Genomic DNA, 23,246 nt, shown 5'->3' with positions numbered 1-23,246 from the left:
GTTGCTGTTGGCGAGTACCCTCTTCGCCAGACTGTAAACCAGGCCCACGTCCCCTTGCTTTTTTCCCATACGTTCTTGATGACTTGCATCATCAGTGAGTAAAACTGCTGCATTATATCAACCCCGGTTCAAACTGGTGAAACATTATTAGGCGCCCCTCTCCAGGATTACCAGCAGATGCACGCGGACATGGCGGGATGTTCACTTGCACGTTCACTACTCTGACATAAAGACAAGCATTTGAGGCTAGGTAGATACAAGTAATGTATGCAATTAATACATTGTGTATTTAAAAGGTATCTGTATACAGCATATAAAGGACGGGAAGGCGCGCATACAGCTGTGTTTTGCCAGGCAGTCTGTTTCCACTGGCTGCTTGATAACTGGCACCTTTTACCTTCGGAAGCGAAGAAACCCGACACAGGATCTGCACAAGGGAGAGAGATGCTGTCCGAGTGCGGCTTCTGTAACACGATTACAAGAGGAAGTATTGTGTGGCGGTGACGTTGACTAGGCGACAGCGCAGTGTGTGGAAAATCCAGGTGCAGGCTAGAAGTCACATCCTACGGCTTGACGTAGCTGGACTGGCTGTTCGCCACCTACTGGAGATAAAGACACAATCAAGAAAGGGGTAATCCTTTGATACTCAAGAAGGAACATGCAGTTATTCCCCATTCGTATTGCGTCTGTCATTAATAGTATGGATTAATGCTACTCCTGCGATACACTGACAAACACAATAAAACGTTTTTGAAAAATATTAACATAACCAGGCGATGTAATGCAACTAAAACAGCAAGATTATAGATCTGTACAATGGGGGCGTGGCTTGCGCGCCGGCAGCAGAGGACGTCTTCCCCGTGAGCTCCGCTTCGGACCAAACCCGCGGATGCCGTGAGGACCCGTCTTGCCATCTTTTGGAAGGATTTCCTGCTGTATAGCGGTGTCGGAAGGTGGGCAGCATATGATGAAGCGCTTTTGCCGCACATACGAGCGCTATTCCACCGGCAATTTACAACGGTAACTTTCTCTTCACTGCGCAACACGAACGGCCGCCATTTTGTTTGCCGCTGAAGAGAATGTTTCTTTGCGCACCTTCTGCATTCAACCTTCCGTTTTGGCATTAGCTTGGTCTCGATACAAAAGTATGATGCTGAGCCCTTCACTGACTGTTGTGAGTTCCTCTCCAATTTATGCACTTTGTCTATTTTGAATCTAAATGCGCAGCTTATTCTCTGTGGTGAAACGACCGCCATTTTGACTTCCTGATTGCCATGCTTTCTACTGCTACATAAAGGCACTGTGGTGACTGCCTCACCGTCTTTTCAAGACTCTTGCTCTCCTGGCTTCCCGTGACCATCTGCCTCCTGCATTTTCTCATTACCCTGTTTATATCAGCCTTATTGTGTTTCGGCTTTTCTTCCTCTAGCCTTGCACTTTATATTAGTACGATGTTCTACCACCATATTCATATGCTCCTCTTGGTAGATGCTTCTTCTACGGTGCTGTGTGGCTTTTAGTGTGTCTTCGCACTGAAAAATAGTGCGCTAATAGGCGATTTCTTTTCTCATCGTCTTTTATTTGACACATTGTGTGCCCCTATCATCTTTGTGCATCCACACTCCGGTTCATATTCTACAACTTTGGATCATATCTCCCTTTTGCTATCCTACACCATGGCAAATATCTCTACTTCGCCGAAGTTGTTGCAAACCGGAACAAAACCTAAAAGGCCTAAAAATGATCCACCTTCCCCCATTAACTCTTCGACTAATCCTGTTCTGGACTCCATCCTTGAGGAGGTGCGTGGTCTTCAGCCTTTTATGTCTGCTACCAATGCTAAACTTCAGCAGATTGAGGAGCGCTGGGTGGTTATGGAAAATAAAGTTTTGAACTTAGAACAACGTGTAAGCGATGTCCAAGACCTCTCAACTCGGATTCCACTATTGGAACAAGAAATCCACAAACTCAAACTTCACACCGAGGATTTGGAAAATCGCAATAGACGCAATAACCTACGCGTTTATGGTGTTCCGGAAAATTTGGAGGGGACTGACATGGTCTCTTTTATTCGGAAATTTCAATCATCGACTCATCCTCTCAACATCCAACGAGCACACCGTCTTGGCCGCCTCAACTCCAATGCCTCCAAACCACGTGGAATTATCATGTTATTCTTGGAGTTCACAGAGTTAATGGCTGTATTGAAGGCCGCCAGGGCCAAACGTCGTCTCCAGTGGTCTGGTCATAACATTTTCATTTCCCAGGATCTCTCTTCTGCTACAAATGCTCGACGTAAGGAATTCCTGAACCTTCGTCCTACGATGAGACAACTCAACATTCAGTATGGAATTCTCCATCCCTGCTTCTGCAAGATCACACATAATGGTCGTACCAGGTCCTATGATGATCCACAGAAACTCAGCGATTATCTGCTGAGTGTCTCACCTTCCACCATGGACACTGCTAGCTAATGCTTTTATGTCTTTCTTTGTTTTCTCTTTTTACAACCATTATTCTACCCTATCTAACTTTTCTTAACTTATCTTCCTTCTCTATCTTCGTTTATTCTTTTCCTCACATCCTTGTGTTTTTCCTTTTTCATAATGTCCGTATCTTGTGTGCTCGTGGGACATGTCCTCTCTCTGGTGTACCCTCGTCTCACATGTTTTGGTTACTATCTTCTTCTCAGATCAAGCCTTTGCGCCTTGATCTGTTTCCTTTTTCTCTTTCTCTATTTATGTACCTTTCCTTTCTCTCTCTTTTCTCTCTTTTTCTTTGTTTTCTTCCTCTTAAGTGGCCTCTACTGTTTTCTCTATTTGTCCGATTATTGTTTCCCCATTTTTTGATTCTTCGTCGCTTTCTTAAAATGAGCGTTCTACGAATCCTCTGTTTAACTGTTATTTTTTGTTTCCCCTTTTGTAGTGATCTCCTCGCCATGTGTCGCCTCCTTTTGTCGCCCATCCTTCCCTCCTCCCAACATGTGTAATTTTGTCTCTTGGAATGTTCGAGGTCTTGGTCACCCTGTCAAGCGTCAGAAGGTATTGTCTCACTTAACCAAATTTCATTTCATTCACAGGTTGTTTTCCTTCAGGAAACGCATTGCTCTGACATTGAATCCCTTAAGCTTAAGAGACATTGGGTGGGTCAGGTTGTGTTTTCTCCTGCTGTTAACAAAAAAGGAGGGGTTGCTATATTATTTCATAAGACTTTAAATGCACAAATTATTTCCTCTCAAAATGATGATGAAGGTCGTTGGGCAATGGCAAAGGTTGTTATACACAACAAGACGATGGTTTTATTAAATATATATGGCCCTGTTCGCCCAGATCCAAAATTTTGGAAAGACATTAAATTACTCCTTGCATCTATAGATTGCCCTGATTTTATAGTAGCTGGTGATTTTAACCAATGGTTAGACCCTTTTTCAGATCGGTTGTCTTCAAGTAAATTTCAACCTGACAAATCTCATAAGAGTTTTCAGTCTGCCATTGCCTCACGTCCTCTATATGATTCGTGGAAGGTGTGTAACCCTGATTTATTGGAATATACTTTCTTTTCTAATGTCCATCATACGCGCTCGAGAATTGATTATATTATGATTAGTAAGTCTCTTCTTCCCTCCATTCAAAAATCTGTTATTGGTTCTATTTTTATCTCCGACCATGCCCCTGTATATACTACCCTTGATCTTTCCCTTAGCCCCTCTAAATTTAGTCGTTGGAAATTCAATTCTTTTCTTTTATCTGATGCCACTTTTATGAAAAAAAGCACTGCGTTTTTTAATGAATACTTTTCCTTAAATGACCCCGCTGATACCTCAATTCCTAACACATGGGATGCTTTTAAAGCTTCTTTTCGAGCTTTTACGATTTCCTATGTTTCTGCTAAAAAGAAGCTTAATAAGCAAAAGTATGAGGATCAACTTAAACAGATTAAAACTCTCGAACACATGTATTTCACCTCCAAATCCCCTTCTGCCCTTCAGGACTTGATTCTTGCCAAAACAACACTTAATAAAATTATCACTAATGAAGCCTGTCACACCCTCCTTAAAATAAAATCCAAATTTCATGGGGGCCAGAATAAAGCAGGGAAAATGTTGGCCAATTATTTGAAAATCAAGTCTGAACGCAAAGCTGTCGGCCCAATTTTTAATGATTCATTCAATAAACTAGTTACTTCCGATGAAGACATTGCTGAAGTATTTCACAACTATTACCAAGCCCTATATACAGATGACACTCACCCCTCTGATGCAAACTTAACAACATTTTTTGAAGGCCTTCCCTCCCCTCCATCCCTCCCTGTTGATTTTTCGCACTTGGAACGTGAAATTACTCTCCAAGAAATCACCATGGCCATTCATTCCCTCAAAAAATCAAAAGCCCCTGGCCCTGATGGTCTGCCAGTTGAATTTTATTCCTCCTTCCATTCCTTTTTTGCCCCTAAACTCCTTCAGTTATTTAACTCTTTTATTTTGGAAGCTAAAGCCTCTGGGTCCTTTTTGGATGCTCTCATTGTAATTATCCCAAAACCTGATAAGGATCATTCCCAATGTAAAAATTACCGTCCCATATCCTTAATTAATTATGATTGTAAAATTTTTGCTAAAATCCTTGCCTCTCGCCTTGATTCCATTATCCCTCGTTTAATCAACACAGACCAAGTGGGTTTTGTCAAGGGTAGACTCGCTGCTGATAATGCTCGTCTTTTTTCCAATGTCCTTGCTCACAGTAAAAATGTCAAAACCCCGTTGGCAGCCCTTTCCCTGGATGCTGAAAAAGCTTTTGATCGTATTAATTGGCAATATATGTTCCGCACCCTTCAATGGTTTGGTTTTGGCCCAAATTTTATATCTTTAGTTAAACTCCTTTATTCATCCCCTCGTGCCAGTATTTTTGTTAACAACCAATTTTCCAGATTCTTTTCTTTGACCAGAGGTACGAGACAAGGTTGTCCCCTTTCCCCTTTATTATTTATTTTATGTCTTGAGCCCTTTCTACAGCGCATTCGCTCCAACCCCCATATCACTGGTATAAAATTTTCCTCTGTCGAAACTAAACTGTCAGCGTATGCTGATGATGTCCTCATTTACATGTCCAATCCCGAATCCTCCCTCCCACCCTTTTTAAATGAAGTTCAGTTGTATTCCTCAATATCAGGATATAAGCTCAACTTATCCAAAACGGAAGTGCTTCCACTTAACGCACTGTGTTTTCAATACATGTTTAATAATACTGATTTTGCATGGTGTCCATCTAAAATTAAGTACCTTGGTATATGGTTCGCTTCCTCTCTAAAAGATACCCTTAAAATAACCTTTGATACGTTGACCAATAAAATTCAATACCTCCTGCAGATCTGGTCCCCCTTATTTCTCTCTTGGTGGGGTAGACTGGACACCATCAAAATGATGATTACCCCTCATGTTTTGTATACAGTTTCTATGCTCCCTTTCAAAATTCCTAAATCCTATTTCTCTCGTATTAATTCTGTATGCACAAAATTTTTGTGGAATAATAGACATCCCCGCATTGGGTTACATAAGTTGATTCGACCTAAAAATGAAGGTGGTGTTCGTTTCCCTGATTTTGGCTCATATCATTCTGCCTTTTTGATCAAACAATCCTTCTCCTTAGCTTATAACTTCCTTGATACTCCTGTCCCTAAGTGGGTTCTTCTGGAACGCTCTCTTTTAAAAGATTTCTCCTTTCAACATGTTACTTTTATGTCAAATTGTACCTTTATATCCAAATATCCCATTTTGAAATATTCCCAATCTACATTGCAAAATGTTTTTTCCTCTACTCTTTCCCCTCTACAATGTTTCTTATCTTCTGTAGTTTGGTACAACACATTCCTTAGATATAAAGGTAAATCATTCTATTTTAAACACTGGAAAGAAAAGGATATAATGTTTGTACATCAGTTTTTCCTTGATTCCTCTCTTATTTCTTTTCCTGTATTACAAAACATGTTTAGTTTACCTCCCTCATTTCTCGCTGAATATTCTATTATAACCTCTGCTATTCAATCTCACTTATCCTCTTTATCTTCTTCCTCTGACTCTTTTTCTTCTTTCACTCCTGTCACTCCACTTTATCCTCTCTTTTCTACTCAACTACCTAAAGCTGCTCTTATATATTCACTTTTACTGTCCAATTCTTCTGTTCGCTCTAAATCTAAAGTAGAGACTGCTTGGGAAACCGATCTTGATGTCTCTCTTGACATTGCATTGTGGGATCGTTTATGGTCCAGAATTTTCAAAGTCTCCGTTGCTGCATGCATTACCCAATCCTTGCTTTTTATTTATCATAGAGTTGTTATTACCCCATGTAAAGGGGCAGGCTCGGGGAACGCTGGGGAAGACGCAGCAGAAGCCAGGGGGGTGGGATCCAAAGATGCAGAGTCAGGGAAGAGTGCTCTTAAAGAAGGTTTTATTTTTAAGTATGCTTTGCGCCTTTTAGAGGACACTCTTAGTTTGGCAAAGTCTGAGGTCTCCGTCCTGACACCTCTTGTAAATCCTGAATTCTCCAGAATGATGTAGGGTATCGAGACACTCCCGTCGGTATGGAGGGAAGGTGATGCCGTCGCCCTCTGGTACAGGAGTGTAGACTCGTCCGGAGGCGTCCCGGAAAGGAAAGAAAAAGAGAAGGCACAATCACTGGGATGTCCGTGCACGACTTGCAAGGGCCCAGGGAGTGAGGGAAACCAAGTGCTCAGTTAACAACAGCCGTTCGATGTGCTCGTGAAGGGATGGGGAAATTCCTGACTGTACAATATTTACACTGGGGCTCTCGGTTTCTTCGGGTCGCTCCTCCCCACCCAGCCAGCCACAGTACCCCGTACCTTGTCCAGCCACGCTCCTCCCGTGGGACCGTGGCAGGGCGAAGCGCCAAATCGGTGGCCTCCTGGCTTGTCGCTCTCAGCTGGGCTCCTTCCACACGCTCCACCTCCGCTTCCAACACTCGACTCCACTGCTCTCCGTCTCCACTCCAACACACCTTCCGCCTCCAGGGAAACGCCGTCCGCCGTCTCCTTCTCTCTTCCGGCATTTGACTCCTCGACGCACGCAGGGGGCGTGGCCACGCCGTCGTGTAGTCCGCAGTTAAAGGGGCCGTGTTCTTCTACCGGAGCAAAGTTCCACATACTATCGGTCTCCTTTGTGCCCCATTCCTGCAGGCCAGGGTCATCAGTCAATGCAGGGGTGACAGGGGGTTTCCGCGGGACAGCCGACCACCACTCCCCAGGTACGTCAGCATAGGCATCAGTCTGTATAAGGACAACAGAAAGGGGGGTCAACGGTAGAGCAGACCAGCCGTCTGCGTGTACAACAGCATTGTCACTCCCTGGCCCCGCCGCCCTGTCACACCCCGGTTACTATTCATACATTTTCTCCAACCTCTTCTCCTTTATGCTGGTCTTGTTCCAAAGTTACAGGTACTCTACAACACCAACTATACCACTGTTCCCCTGTTTTATCTTTTTGGACTGATGTTTGGAATATATGTATGAAAATGTTATCTCTTTCCTCACAATTATCTTTTTTACGCATATTTCTAGGTTCTTTATCTGAAGATATTAATATTGTTACACCCTCTTCTGCTAAATTGTTCGACCTATTTATTGCACTTGCATCTAAAGTTATTTTATCGTGTTGGAAAGATAATTCAAAACTCTCGGTCCACACATGGTGGAATTATATTTGTGATGAACACAGAATTTCTATTGCCTCCTCTACTTCTGCTCCTTTGAAAATTAAATCTGATTTATTATGGCTTCCCTTCACTTCCTATCTTTCTTCTAATCCCTCTCCCTTACCGCGTGCTCCTTATCCCCTATGATCCCATCGCTTACTTCCCTCTTCTCCTCTTTCTCCCCTCTACTCTTTTCTTTCCTTCTGCTTTCCTCTCTCTCTCTTTCTCCCTCTTTCCTTTCTCTATTTCTTTCTACCCTTCTCTTTCATATATAAATTCCTCTGGATTGATGTCTTTTATTATTATACTCATATGTACTTTTTCCTAATTGTTCATGACATACTTTTTGTATCACTTTTCAATGCTTAATAAAAATTTCTTAAACAAAAAAAATATATATCTGTACAATGACTGACGGGAGCTGCAACACTCATAGTGCCAATATCGGCCCACTCACCAGCCCTCCCGCAGCAACATACATGTAGCATAAGTAAGCAGACAAGACAACTTTTTGTTGGAGAACAATTGCTGCAGGTTTATTAGCATACACATATGCCAACATGGTGGGTTATTTTACAGGCGATCCAAAGGCAAGCCGCCCCTCGTGGCCTACCACCTGATGGGCCAACTTGCATCGTGGCCTTAGCCAATCGTTGCTTAGTGGTTTTGGTGAGGGGATAGCCACTCCCACTTCCGGTGAACGAATCGTCCACCCTCTTGCTCACGCCCCCCCTACAAGGGGCGGAGCGTTCAAGCGACCCCCGGTTGTACAGGTTTCCAACCGCCCGTAGGATAGCGGGGCGCCGTCGCACCCCAGGGTCCACCGCACAGACTTCCTGGGGATATTAGGCCTCAGCACCCTTTGTGCTCCTGAAGAGGGTACCTCTGAGTACCTTTCCGCCTCTGGATCGCCCAGTAACTCCACCTGCAAGACAAATAAAAAGATTAGAACACATTTCCCCCCCACCCTCAAGCGCCGGGTACGTGGTAGGGAGGGAAACAGGGTGAGGGGACAAAGAGGCCACCAGGTAGGCGGTGGAGGAATATATACCTCTCCCCGCCCCCCACCCCGGCCGGAAGTGATGAGCTGGACCCTAACAGGGGTTATGGAACACTGGGCTGCCCCGTGTGCCATCTTGTGGCACTAAGGGGGCCGCCCTCTTATGAGTGTCCCCTGCGGGGACGTGTCGGTCGGCCCGCATAGTGCCAATATCGGCCCACTCACCAGCCCTCCCACAGCAACATACATGTAGCATAAGTAAGCAGGCAAGACAACTTTTTGTTGGAGAAAAATTGCTGCAGGTTTATTAGCATACACATATGCCAACATGGTGGGTTATCTTACCGGCGATCCAAAGGCAAGCCGCCCCTCGCGGCCTACCACCTGATGGGCCAACTTGCATCGTGGCCTTAGCCAATCGTTGCTTAGCGGTTGTGGTGAGGGGATAGCCACTCCCACTTCCGGTGAACCATTGGGCCACCCTCTTGCTCACGCCCCCCCCTACGAGGGGCGGAGTGTTCAAGGACCCCCGGTTGTACAGGTTTCCAACCGCCCGTAGGATAGCGGGGCGCCGTCGCACCCTAGGGTTCACCGCACAGACTTCCTGGGGATATTAGGCATCAGCACCCTTTGTGCTCCTGAAGAGAGTACCCCTGAGTACCTTTCCGCCTCTGGATCGCCCTGTAACTCCACCACAGCCCTAGGTGTGGCGACCATCACAGCCAGGGCCCCCCACCAATGCCGGCATTCCTACTTACATCCTGCTATTACTGGGGCCTCTCCCTTAACCAGCAGGAACAGGTCCATGCTTATACTGGGCAAAAGTGCCACATTGTCCTCCAAACACTCCTAGCGTTTGGCGTGTAGCCCCCCAAGTCTAATGACGCCCAGTCTCCTCTGCCCATTGAATTTACGCATAGCGCAGAGGAACTTCCTGCGCGCTGGCTCCATGGCCCCCCCTGCCGAGCGCCTTGCCTACAGAGCCGGGAGAGATTTCCGACCACTGCATTTTACCTGTCCCCCACTGGTGGCTAATTCCCACCGTATGTTCTTTGTGGTCTTCTTTTCTGGTGCAATATTACGCCACAATGACCAGACAATTTCATAGTTATCAAACTATCCCTGATGCACACAGCAAGGTGTCACAACAGGTTTGAGGGAATGAGTTTATTGTGCCCGTCAAAAGACACTGCACCATTTCATGAAGAGTCAACCCACGCAGCCTACCCTTCTTGCTGAACCTTCGACTGGTCACAGATGCCCGGGCCCTGCTATCCGCTTGTGACCCTTGATACTTACACCAGTAATGGTGTCGAGCTACAAGAATGTGTGTCACAAGTTTCCCCTTTTTGGTCTTTAAGGTGGATCCGCTGGTACCCTTCTGAGATAGTGTAAATTCCGTGACACGCACTTCAGTCCTATAATGCCCTTGCCCGTCCCTCAAAGACACCTACAGCCCGATGACCCCTGCCGCTCAGGCGAGGGGTTCTTTGGCCCAGTACACCCCAGACTGTGTTTCCAACATTATCACCTCTACAGGCTCCAGCTATTGTGATTGGCTACCCCGGTCCTGGCAAGGCCTGACAGAGGCCAATCCCCCCACTTTGGTGACTATCTTGCCATGGGGTATGTGCCCTAAGCACGGGTGTCCTCGCATACTTGCCGTGAAACAAGAGGGGAAACCCACGAACGCATACTTGCCCGTATTTGAGCATTGGGAACGCCCAACAATCCTTCTTCAATCATTTTGCCAAATTAAGCTCTGACCCCATGCTCCCCTCAGCATATTGCACCCCAACCCACAAAATAGCTGTCCGCTTCTGCCAAAGCCTGGCTATAGAATGGGACTTATTGTCTGTCTTGGATGATCTCGAGGATCCATCTCTTGGTACATGCTTGCAACCCTTAACATATTACATTAGTTGGACCGCCCACTGTCTGGCCGCTAACTTCCCCGTCATGAGTATAAGGCCAGTTTGAGTTTTGCTTAGGCAACATCCCTTCTAACACTGTGTACAGTATCTCCTCGTGTTTATCACTTGTACTATTCGTCCCCCTTTGCCTGGCACTCGTTGGACCCTATGAAGCTTATAACAAGCACCCTATACATCTGTATATACAAGTTGTGCAACTAGGGGAGCTGTTACTTCATCACTCGTACTTCCTGGCGTGTGAAAACTGCAAAATGAAACCTTACTTTAGTACCTGAATAGCCATCAAGTAACATACTGTCTAGGTGAAAGCTTACCAGTGGACTTCGCCAAGGGCTCTCCACTGCGTGTCAACCCAAGTTGCTGAATTTTTGTCTGTTAGAATTTGCCTGTCCATCCGGACCCTGCAAGTAAAAAGTAAAACAATTGCCTACATGGCCAAAAACGCACGAACCTGTGTCCAGAGAAATAGACAAGTTAGAGTCTTTATTTTATCAGCCAGACCCGGAGCGGAGCCAGACTAGAAGGTACTAGTGGGGTCAGACTGGAGGATGTATGTGTGGCTAAATCCGGCACAAAATTCTGTGCAAGTTGATCCCGCATCACCATAGTGCCAATGGGCCTGAGTATAGAAAACTGGTGATGCAACTTATGTGAATGTCTCGGCGTGGACCAAGATTGTCGCACTTACGGAAGTCCAGACTTGACAATACCGTTGCCCCTGACCACCTGAAAAGGCCCTCTCCCATGCTGTGTGCAAACCCTATAGTGTGTCACAAGTACTGACCTTCGGATAACTTCTGGAAAAGACCCCTGGGTACCCCCCTAACGATTACCATACCAGTCTTATGCCAATCTACCCATGTGGTTATCCCTCCTGTCATCTATGAGTTGAGGCCAGTAGTTGAATAAGGTAAATGAGCACAACTGGGCTGAAGTGTAAGGATGTCATGGTACTAGCACAACCGCTACACTTAACACTGCTTCTACTGCTCCCCTACAAGAAGTCTGAACCGAGTTGCCACCTTGCCCCCCAAGAGCACTTAAACAGAAACAGCATTCAGGCTCCTGGCCTGGAGCACGCCCTGGCAATTAAAGGCTTCCTTTCCCACCTGTGCTTTTCAGAGTGGTACCTGTGTACTTGATCTGATTGTTATGAAATTAGAAAAAAGGTTACACTCCAATCCTGGACGTGCTGACCCAGAACCCCACACACTGGCCCCAGTTTGTTCTTCCCCTGTACCTGTTCCAAGCCGTGGCAGGCAGGTCTGCTAGGCGTGGTTTCACCATTATAAAACGAAACCTGTTCATTTCTGGAAGAGAGAACAAATCCATGAAAACAGCCCCTACCCAGCATTGACCAGTAAACCTATTGCTAACTCGATCGCCAGGATCAGAGCCCCTTACTTGCGCACCAGTTGCTGTACAAAATAACACATTCCATTAATGCACATGGGATGCATGATATGCCCAGACACCCCATTTGTTTATAAGAAAACGCATTTCAATTTTGTCACAGGGGATGCAAGATTTGCCCACACTCTGCCACTGCTTACCGAGAGAACACCCCAATTATTGCCTAGTAAATCAACAAATTGCCCAGACTCATCAGTTGTTTTAACAAAGAAAACATCCCATTATTGCACAGGAACTACCTGCTCTGCTCACATTCACCAGTTGACTACCAATGTATTACTTCCATGGGGCGTAACCTGCGCACCCCGACAACAGGGACAGTAATGACTCCTTGGGAGAAACTGGGGGTCCCAGACCCTAGCTCATTGACCCCCCCAGTGTGTTATGACCCTCTTCCTGTTGATAGTTCAGGTGCCCCCCCCCATGTGAGTCGAGCGGTTCTCCAGCGTGGTTCCTGCATGTGGCACATAAAACATCCGTTAGAAGCCCTGTCCCCCCTCAATATCAATATATATTCTCTGCAACGAGGCAGGGGTCATCAATGCCCCCCACGCTACCAGGGCCAAGACTGTTTGTCAGTTACGAGAACTAGTTTGTCCATAGTACCTTCTCGTAAGGAGTTGGGTGGGGCAATCACTTGCGTACTTCCAGCGCCAGAGGCAGTAGTGTGGTATCGTGTCTTGAAACTACGTCAACTATTCAACTGCTAAGTCTGATCATGACCATTGCACTTAGGTGTGTGTGACTGAGAATCACATCATAACTCGTCCCCTTACCATTCTACCCAGGAACACCTCCTCATCCCAGGCCTTCAAACTGGCCTCAAAGTTTTCCTCCTTTAAAGACACTTCCAAATACAATTTGTGCCCTCTCTATTATCTGACGGAAGACCTCTTATTATAGCAAGTTCTATTCTCCTTGACTATGGAAGTGTCTTCCCAGTGTCTTGTGATTTGAGAGTCTGCCGTTTATTGCAGTAATATCCTTCTACCTATTTTAGGTACTCTTTTTGTAACATGCACACGTCACTTATATCTTGTAACACACTGTTTGATACCTCTTACTACGTGCTTGCTTCCTGTACTTGCACAAGTGCCACCATTGCTTACGTAACTTTCGTTCTTGTGTTAGACTTTCTGCCTGAATGCAGTCTATACTCCTACTTGTACATTGTACCCTTATGTAACTTGCACTCATGTCACTTTTTCCTCCTGTAATGCACCGTTAGCTACTTCTTGTATTATTTGGCCAAGTTTGTCACATTGCTTCATGTAACTAGTGTTAGCTTTTGTAAGGTGTTCACTTAAAGTGCTCCCATGTATCAGTTCTGTCCCTATTGTGAAGCGCCTGACACCTTCCGGTAAAGTCCGCGCTAAATAAAGGCACAATAAAGAGTGAGTACGAAATTATGAACTGCAGCGGGCTGCGAGGCGAAAATTAAGCCTCGAACCCTGTTCCCCCGCATCAACCGAAAATCGTGCACAACGGGGCACTACAAGCGAGTCACTACTGCTCTGCCGCCTAAAAGCCCAGAGCGGCCGGCTTGGGTCACTCGACCGCCCACCCACCCACGAACCCCAGCACCCATGAGTGCTGGAATGCCACCGCGGCTGGTAGCTGCGAGATGCCGGCCCAGAGAATAGAGCAGCTCCCTGTACCCGAACAGGGCCGTACGCAAAACACAAAGCGGCTACGGCCACGGCCAGCTGCGCGACCCCTGCCGAGACATCGCTCCTGGGAGGAATAGCTTCCACCGTACGCACTGCACCCCCCACGCACCAGATATCAATGCAGACACCAACGCTGCCATGGACGAGATCACGGCATTACAGAAAGCTGCGGCGAGCGATAAACTCACACAGAGCACCGCGAGTTACTCTCCTCCCAGACACTGCATTTCCGTGGCATCAATGGGGGGGTCGAGCCCCTCGGGGATGCGGGCCACCCCCGTGCCTCTTACAGTTCCCCGCTGCCAAGCGCACTCCATAGTTCTGCCACACAGGAGGCCCCGGCAGCGGGCATGGCTCCGTCGACCGCCAACCCCGAGAGCCCCGGCAGAAAACTAACAATGGACCCCACAATGGCCGCTGAACAATGGCCGACCAAAACCAGAACATGGGCCCATGACAGTAACACTATACAACGGAAATAAAACCATGACAAAGCTGTTCACCCGGTCCCTAATTAAAGTTTTATCGCAGCACCAAATCCACCCGGTACCATTCCTTCCACGAGGACAAGCATAAAATGGCAACGACTGGGTGCTCTCCAATTCCTAGTATGTACATATCCCGAGAACTGTGGCACCTCAAAATCGAAGATTTACCATAAATAATGCGTGCAGCGTGTGACCGTGCCTTTAGCTCCAAAGCTCGTGAGGCACGTTGCCAGCGCCCACCCAGCCAGTGGAGGAGCTCTGAGCCAGAGCGGTGCGACTGCGAGCCGGAGCTGCTGGGAAGTTTTATGTTTACTTAAATACTCGGCACAAGGAACGTGCTATACATAAACAGACAAAACCACTCACGCTAGCGTCACTCTCGCTCTTACAACCTTTGTCCCCCGATCCGTGAACCCGTCCAGAACTGAAGTGAAATTTGCTAATGTATTCCTATGCCTAATGAAATACGTGCGTTTGTTTCAGAGAAACCTGTAAACTTTACACACACGGGGTCCTTTGCACCCATCTGAGGACTTAACCCACAATTCCAAAGAAACACCAAGCTTACTACCACAATAAAAAGAATGCCAGCACTAGCTAAAGCAAGATAGTTGCTACATCACAATGGCGGAACGGTCCCCGAAAAAACTCTTCGTGCCCCACGTGTGTCCGAGCGCTTCGGTGGACCTGATGCATTACTTAGGAGCAGGGCAAGTCCAGTCGCATGTGGAGGACGCAGCCCTGGCCAACAACCCCATTGGCCTGCCGACTGTGCACCATGACCCTGAGCTAACTCGACTATTCTGAGGAACATAGCGGTGGGGCCAAGGTGGGAGGACGAGCCTGTGGCAAAGTGCCCAGCACGTGCCTGGCCAAGAGGCCCCCACACCAACCTCAAACGCAGGACTTGGTGTGCACAACGCAAAAAGGGGGCTTTAAGCGAGGCCCGCTATAAGCCCAGCCAAGCGCATCTCAGCCGTGTTACAAACCATCGAACACGCGCCATAGAGAGGCCTGTTTCCAATAATAGCGCAATTCCAGTCTGGACTTAGCTGGACATTGAGATGTTCCCCATGAGCGCCCCGAGAAACAAGACACGGTGCCTGAGATCTGCAGCACCACTCCCCGACTGGCCCCTAAATAAAGGCGTAACACCGCAAATAAAAACTCTCTTTACCAAGGTAGAGAAGGGATGCAGGAAACCCCTTACGCTATTAACCCAAGCTCTGGCGTGCAGGAAGACCATAACCGAGGAACAGCGCCACCCCGTGGTGAAAATGCCTTACCGCACCCAGAGTATTGCACATGCACGAGCAAACAGTAACATTTCAAACACCCAATAGTTTTCCTTAGTGCTGTGGCTGTAGCCTCATAGTCTGTAGTCCCACTTCAATGAAGCATTAGTGCTCCCTGTATACTATCCCTAATATTATAATTAACCTCAACCTACACCTACAATGCTCCGCTCGCTGTATAAAAGTCTGCCCGGCACCACGACAAAATTACCGGGCTCGGAAAGAGAGAAGGGCGAGTCTTGCGGGTATTCGAACTCCTGATTTTCAGATCACCGCGTTCATCTTCCGCAGTCGTTCAACTCATTCACAAATAAATGATGCGAAACAGTAAGCATCAACATTAATCCACTCCACACCCGGGCTATCAGAAGCTAAAATTGTTTAACAACCCAGCGGTCCCACATGCCTCAGCTCATTCCCGGAACCGCTGGCGTGGAGACCTCAAAGTGGGGGCAGCGGCATAGTGCACACAACCCCAATTGCCTGCTCTCTCCTGAAACACCGCAAGCGCACGCCACAGCCCTCCGTTGGCGGCCTCTCCGAGGAGCCAAGACCAAAGTGGATCAATAAAACCAAAACCCGTCCCCGAAAGGGGACGACTCACCCCACTGAAGGAAAACAGCACACCGACGCCAGACCAGGCCTCTGGACGGAGCGACCAGAGGGCACAAAAACAGCGACAGGGTGAGGGGACAAAGAGGCCGCCAGGTGGGCGGGGGAGGAATATATACCTCTCCCCGCCCCCACCCCGGCCGGAATTGACGAGCGGGACCCTAACAGGGGTCGTGGAACACTGGGCTGCCCCGTGTGCCATCTTGTGGCACTAAGGGGGCTGCCCTCTTATGAGTGTCACCTGCGGGGCCTGTCGGTCGGCCCACATTCACCTGTATTGTTTGTCTCTGAACTGAACTTTAAGAGCAAAGAATTGCGCCATAAATAAGTATAGAGTGGTAAGAATATTCTTAATTCATATATGTACATATACACACACACCTGTAAGTTATCCTGCCTGGGGGTGTGTGGAGATTAATAGTGCAATGCTAGAGTCTGTGATCACTCCCTGTGGAAGTATTAGCCTTAATAACACAAATAGTGCAAAGATTCAGACAGGATGGGGGAAACAGCCAGGCTGCCGATTTTGGAACCGGGGAACCAGGTTTGAGTGTCGGCTCAACATCAATCAATCAATAATTCAGGTGTTTTATGAAGCGCACTACTCACCCGTGAGGGTCTCAAGGCGCTGGGGGGGGGGGAAAGAGAGGGGTAGCTCGTTCCAGGTCTTTGCAGCGATGTGGGAGAACGATCTTCCGCCTGATCTGGCAGGGTGTCGGCCAGTGCGAGGTTGGATGATCACAGAATTCTTTGGGGTACGTTTAAGTTTACTCTGTCATTTAGGTATTTGGGTCCGTAGTTGTGCAAGCACTTGTAGGCGTGAGTGAGGATTTTGAAGGTGACCCTCTTCCCCACGGGGAGCCAGTGGAGTCGCCGCAGGTGTTGGTTGATGTGTTCGCGCCGGGGGATGTTGAAGACGTGTCTGGCCATGGTGTTCTATATTGTTTGCAGTTTGTGGAGTAGGGACTTGTTGATGCCGGCGTAGAGTGCGTTGCCATAGTTGAGTTTGCTGGTGATGAGTGCGTGGGTGACTATTTTCCTTGATTCGGGGGATCCATTTGAAGGTCTTTCGGAGGATGCGGAGGGTGTTGAAGCAGCTGGAGGTGATTGCGTTGACCTGTCGGTTCATGGAGAGTGATGCATTGAGTACGATGCTGAGGTTCTTTGCGTGGTCTGAGGGGGTGGGTGGGCTTCCGTGGGCAGTGGGCCACCAGATGTTGTCCTATGCTGAGGGGGTGGTTCCAAGGACGAGGACTTCTGTTTTCTCTGCGTTGAGTTTTAGGCAGCAGTTGGTCATCCAGACTGCCACTTCTTGCATTCCTCTCTGGAAGTTGAGTTTGGCTGTAGTGGGGTCTTTGGTGAGGAAGAGGATGAGCTGGGTGTCGTCAGCGTAGGATATGATGTTGAGGCTGTGTTGTCGGACGATGTCTGCGAAGGGAGCCATGTAGATGAGGGTCGGGCTCAGAGATGACCCCTGTGGTACTCCGCAGGTGATATCGGTGGGGGCGGAGATGAAGGGTGGTAGTCTGATCCTTTGGCTTCTTCCAGTGAGAAACAAGCGCATCCAGTCTAGGGCTGTTCCTTGAACGCTGGCCTCTCGTAGTCTGGTGATTAGTGTGCGGTGGGAGAAGGTGTTGAATGCTGCGGACAGGTCGAGGAGGATGAGGGCTGCTGAGTGGCCCTGGTCCAGGCGGGTGCGGATGTCGTCTCTCGTGGCGAGTAGTGCTTTTACAGTGCTGTGGTACGCTCAGAATCCAGATTGGGATGGGTCGAGGATGGTATTATCTTTGACAAATTTTGTTAGCTCTCTCACATCCTGTGATCCTGGGCAATGAATGTGACTGGTGCTCATACAAAGCACTCCAAAACCTTGGGATCTAGTTTGTGCTATATAATATTGTATAATAATAATATTAATAAAGGGCCTCCAGGTTTGTTTTAATAACAAAGAAGTGTACACATCACACCTTACTGCAGGTGCTCTAACTCACATGTGTTTCAAAATGCCCTCTACAGGATCCCTCAGGAATAAGCCCGACATGTTACCGGTATCTGGGGACTAACACACACCCCAGACTAATGCTGTGCAGTGGTGTAGCAAGGGGCGGGGGGCAGTACGCCCCAGGCGGCACAGGTTTTGGGGGCCACAACCCCCTCCCCCCCCAGGGACCGCCATGGGCGGCAAAGTGGCTAGCTACCACCCAAGTATCATAACCCACCCAAAACATACCCTAGGCTGACGGGCTGCTAAAATACCTTATCCCGCCACAACACACCTACTGGGTGCTACTAAAATATACTGACCTTCTCGGTACACATGCTAGACTATGGGCCTCATGTACAAAAAAATGACACAGCGCTGCAAACCATTTTAAGGCATTGAGCTGCGTCATTTTAAAAACACAGGGATGCAATGTATTAACAACAACACAAAGCATCTGTGTGCTTTCCCCTGGACTGGGCTGGCGCACCATAGGCTTCCATGCGCCAGAGCAAGTACCTTTGTATAATGCAACAAGGGTGCCTGTGTTGCGGGGATGATTTATTTTGTGCAGGAAGGTACACTATCCGGCACAAAAACAATCATTGATGGCACTTTCCTTATGCATAGAAAGAGGAAAAATGAGGAGAAATATCAGTATTTCTCCTCGTGCCCCACTCCTACGCCTCCCCTGGGGAGGCGCAGGATTCTGATGCATTTCCAGCTTTAGAAAACTTTGTACATCTGGAAATGTGACCGTTCCATTGATGGTGTGTGGGAACACCCACAGTAACACCCATTGAATGCCCCTTTTACGCAGAGTAAGGCATGAAAGGGGCCCATATTTACAAGGCCATGTGAAGTCACGTAGGGTGACTTTACCTGGGCTTGTAAATATGGGCAGGCACACTACGTCACCGGTACGTTGAACAAAATAACGCACGGCGGCTCAATGGTCTTGTAAATGAGGCCCTACAACGCAAACTACCAAATACCCTAACCCGCTCAATACACACCCTAGACAAGTGTCAAAGTGGTCAGGATCTGATAAGGCATGTCATGCCTTACATTTCTAATTTAAGAAAAACAGTCCCCCCTACTTTTTGTGAAAAGAGAACTGCCCTAAGATGGTAAATTCCAACAGCTGAAATGCTTCATCTGAAATGTAAGGCAGGGGTCTCCTGTGCTGTGAAACCGACAGATGGCCAGACAGCTTAACAAGCCAGGGAGCCGAAATTGGCTTTAATTAATAGAATCACATGAAGCTTCCTGATGACACAGATTTATTCTTTCTAAACAGTATTACAAGGGAGTTACCTGCAGAGCTATGAATGTGTACTTTTACTGTCCAGATATAAAAAAAATATTGCACTCTGAATAGTCTGGGTATTACTAAAATCTATATTTTGGAAGCACTTTATATTAAACCATTTTGCAGATTTTGCAGCAGCCTATCTTATACAGTGTGTAATGCAAGATTAAAATAATGACAAATATTCACATTGCCTTCTGTCACAGACTGGGACCCCCTAGCACTAAACATATAGAAGTCACTATTCTCCACTGCATCAGCCGGGATTCAATTCTGACTCACTCACCTGAACATTCTCTCCAGACCTCCACCAGACACTACCTTTTAGCCTCCAGACACTAGCTTCTTAGCCAGGCGTATGTAAACTACATGCATAATGACACCCAGGTTCTCCCAGGGAATGTATGTCAATACATCGCATAGTAATACCACGCATGCCATTACAACGCGGGTATTACTACGCGATGTCAATGACATCGCATACCATTACATCGCATACTTTGACCACGAGGATGCCTTTACCACGCATGCCATTACAACGCAAAAGCATGCGTGGTAAAAAGCCATACATGTGGTAAAAGTATGCAAGGTAAGTGACATCCCTACCCCTATACCTACACAACACACTACTCCCACCCCTACACTACCCCAACCCAAAAACACTACCACACTACACTACCCACACTCCTCCCACTCCTACACTACTCTAAACCCTAAACCACTACTACACTACCCACACTACTCCCACCCCTACACTACCCTAAACACTAAAACACTACTACGCTACCCACACTACTCCCACCCCTTCACTACCCTAAACCCCAAAACACTACTACGCTACCCACACTACTCCCACCCCTACACTACCCTAAACCCTAAAACACTACTAAGCTACCCACACTACTCCCACCCCTACTCTACCCTAAACCCTAAAACACTACTATGCTACCCACTCTACTCTCACCCCTACACTACCCTAAACCCTAAAACACTACTACGCTACCCACACTACCCTCACCCCTACACCACCCTAAACCCTAAAACACTACTACGCTACCCACACTACTCTCACCCCTACACTACCCTAAACCCTAAAACACTACTACACAACCCACACTACTCCCACCCTGACACTACCCTAAACCCTAAAACACTACAACACTATCCACACTACTCTCACCCCTACACTACCCTAAACCCTAAAACACTACTACCCTCCCCACACTACTCCCACCCCTACACTACCCTAAACCCTAAAACACTACTACGCTACCCACACTACTCTACCCCTACACTACCCTAAACCCTAAAACACTACTACGCTACCCACACTACTCTCACCCCTACACTACCCTAAACCCTAAAACACTACTACGCTACCCACCCTACTCTCGCCCAGACACTACCCTAAACCCTAAAACACTACTACACTACCCACACTACTCTCACCCCTACACTACCCTAAACCCTAAAACACTACTACCCTCCCCACACTACTCCCACCTCTACACTACCCTAAACCCTAAAACACTACTATGCTACCCACACTACTCTCACCCCGACACTACCCTATACCCTAAAACACTACTACGCTACCCACACTACTCCCACCCCTACACTACCGAAACCCTAAAACACTACACTACACAAACACTACTACTCTACCCTAAACCCTGAACACTACACTACACAAACACTACAACCTAAATCACTACACTACATAAACACTACAACACTACCCTAAACTCTAATACACTACACTAAACACTACACTACCCTAAAACCTAAATCACTACACTACATAAACACTACACTACCCTCCCTAATACACAACACTAAACAAACACGACAACACCACAACACACACTAAAACGTTTTTAAAAAAACACACACAACACAAACATAACCACACTACTTTTAAACGACCCTAAACCCTACACAAGTAACCCCCACCCCATGCACAAACCCCCTTACCTCTCTCCTCTCCAGCGTCGCCGTCGGATCCTGCTTCCTCCTTCCTGCTTGCTGTACGTTGTTGTGAGGAAACAGCCTACGTTTTCTCACAACGACGTGAATAGCCGCCCCCGCCGCCCCCATTACACATTACAACGCATGCGTTGTAAAAGCGCATGCGATGTAATGGTATCCGTGGTTTTACCATGCGTTGTAATGCATGCGATGTAAAAGCAATGCGTGGTAAAACCCGCGTTGTAATGGCTGTTCCCCCTCCCAGCAGCTCACCTGCTCCTTCATTATACCTGGACAGGGTACACATGTTTCCTCCCCTCTGCATAATTGGTTCAGCCCTATGGACCACTCTTGCATGCCACACAGCACCACACTGCACATCATAACATACATTTGTCTCCCCAACTATCTACACAAATCTCCGTACAGGACACAGGACTAGGCATGTCCACCCTATCATGTGCGCCAACATTCTGTCAGACCAATAAAAGACAGAGGTCAGGTCCCAGGATTAAGCATGGGCGGATTTTGCGGATTGGCAATCCCCGAACTTGCGTATTTACGGATTTGCAATCCGCAAAATCCGCGAACTCCCGCGAATTTGCGGATTTTTTTTTTTGTGTTCGCAAGGGTTTCTGCCAGTTCGTGAGGTTTGTGTACCAGTTCGCAATTGCAAACTTACTTGTCGGCTCGCAACGGCCGCGACTATGTTGTTTCTACGTCTGGTTCATCATCACAGGTTTGCGAAGTTACCCTAGCGGTCGTACATGGGCGCGGCCATCTTGTTTGCGTGACGTAATTCCGTTTCCAGGCGCTATGTGTAATCTCGCAAAGTGTGCGGCTTGCTAGTACAATTTCGCGTGTGATCGCGAGGAAAATCTCGCGCGAACTTACCCACGCGGTCGTGAACGGGCGCGCCCATCTTGTTTCTCATTCATTGCTATGGTTCTGGGAATGCTTTCTGTATCCTCTCTGAATCTCTGCCATCCTTTGCTTGTTTGAAGTTTTTTTTTATCTATTTTACTTATTATCTATCCCTCTATTTTTCTAGCTCTATATTTTTGTGTTTTCTGCTACTTTTTGTTAATTTTAAACTACTTTTTTAAACTCTTTTCTTCTTCCCTATTCTATTTCTTCTTTATTATTTAGCTTCCTTTCTGCCCAGACCATGGTAAAGGAAGTCGGGAAGCAGCCCGCGAAGGGGAAGGATCCCGCACCCCGTGCCCGGCTCCCGTGCGGGCGTTTGAGGGGGGAGAATGTCGCGCCCCGGGAGATCTTCAGCGCGGAGGAGGTGACTGCACTAGTTTTTTATGTTCAGCGCCGCCTCCCCAGGACCATCATGGCAGGCGGCAAGATCGCTAGCGGTTACGGGATACGGGAGCGCCGGAAGCGGTGGGAGAAGGTGTGCCGGTCCATGTACCAACAATCTCGGGTCCGGCGCACCTACAACCAAGTCACCCAACGTTGGACGGATATCCTGGACCGGGAACGCGATCTGCTGGACCTGCTCGGCCTTGAGATCCCCGGGCTTGGTGAGTAGTAGTAGCTATTTCTTTACTACTCTGTTTTCTCCTGCTCTGTGTGTTATTATCTTGCAAATTTTTGTTTTTTACCAAGAGCAATAATGCTGCTGATTACATTCTAAGTAAATTATATTTCAAAATCTTCTGTGCATTTCAGATGCACTGCTCTCCTTCTCAGTAGCGCTGCTACTATGCTTATTTGTTTTCGATTTTGTGTTCATTTCATTGGCCTGTGAAATTATGCATGAGTGTAGTTTAAAGAACTGTGTAATGCTAGACACTAAGGGTCAGATATTTAATTACCGGCGCATCCCTGCAAAGTAGCAGGGATGCGCCAGTAATTGTGCGCC

At 47.4% G+C, this 23,246-nt stretch overlaps 1 long non-coding RNA gene across 3 annotated transcripts in view; it reads left to right on the top strand.

Annotated features, from left to right (window-relative positions):
* Nucleotides 1-826: 826 nt before the first annotated feature.
* Nucleotides 827-23,246, top strand: part of LOC144829295 (uncharacterized) — a 153,496-nt gene continuing 131,076 nt past the window's right edge. For 2 of the 3 annotated variants that reach the window (XR_013610626.1, XR_013610624.1), the window contains exons 1-2: nt 827-953; nt 2,926-3,041. This is a non-coding gene — a long non-coding RNA (uncharacterized LOC144829295). Of the gene's footprint in view, nt 1,021-2,925; nt 3,042-23,246 lie in introns of all 3 variants that reach the window. The other variant, XR_013610625.1, reaches the window with a different exon arrangement.

Source organism: Lissotriton helveticus, chromosome 4_1 (assembly GCF_964261635.1).
Source record: "Lissotriton helveticus chromosome 4_1, aLisHel1.1, whole genome shotgun sequence".
Classification (NCBI taxonomy): Eukaryota; Metazoa; Chordata; class Amphibia; order Caudata; family Salamandridae; genus Lissotriton; species Lissotriton helveticus.
The sequence above is the reverse complement of the archived record's forward strand: the minus strand, read 5'-3'. Positions and strand labels throughout refer to the sequence as shown.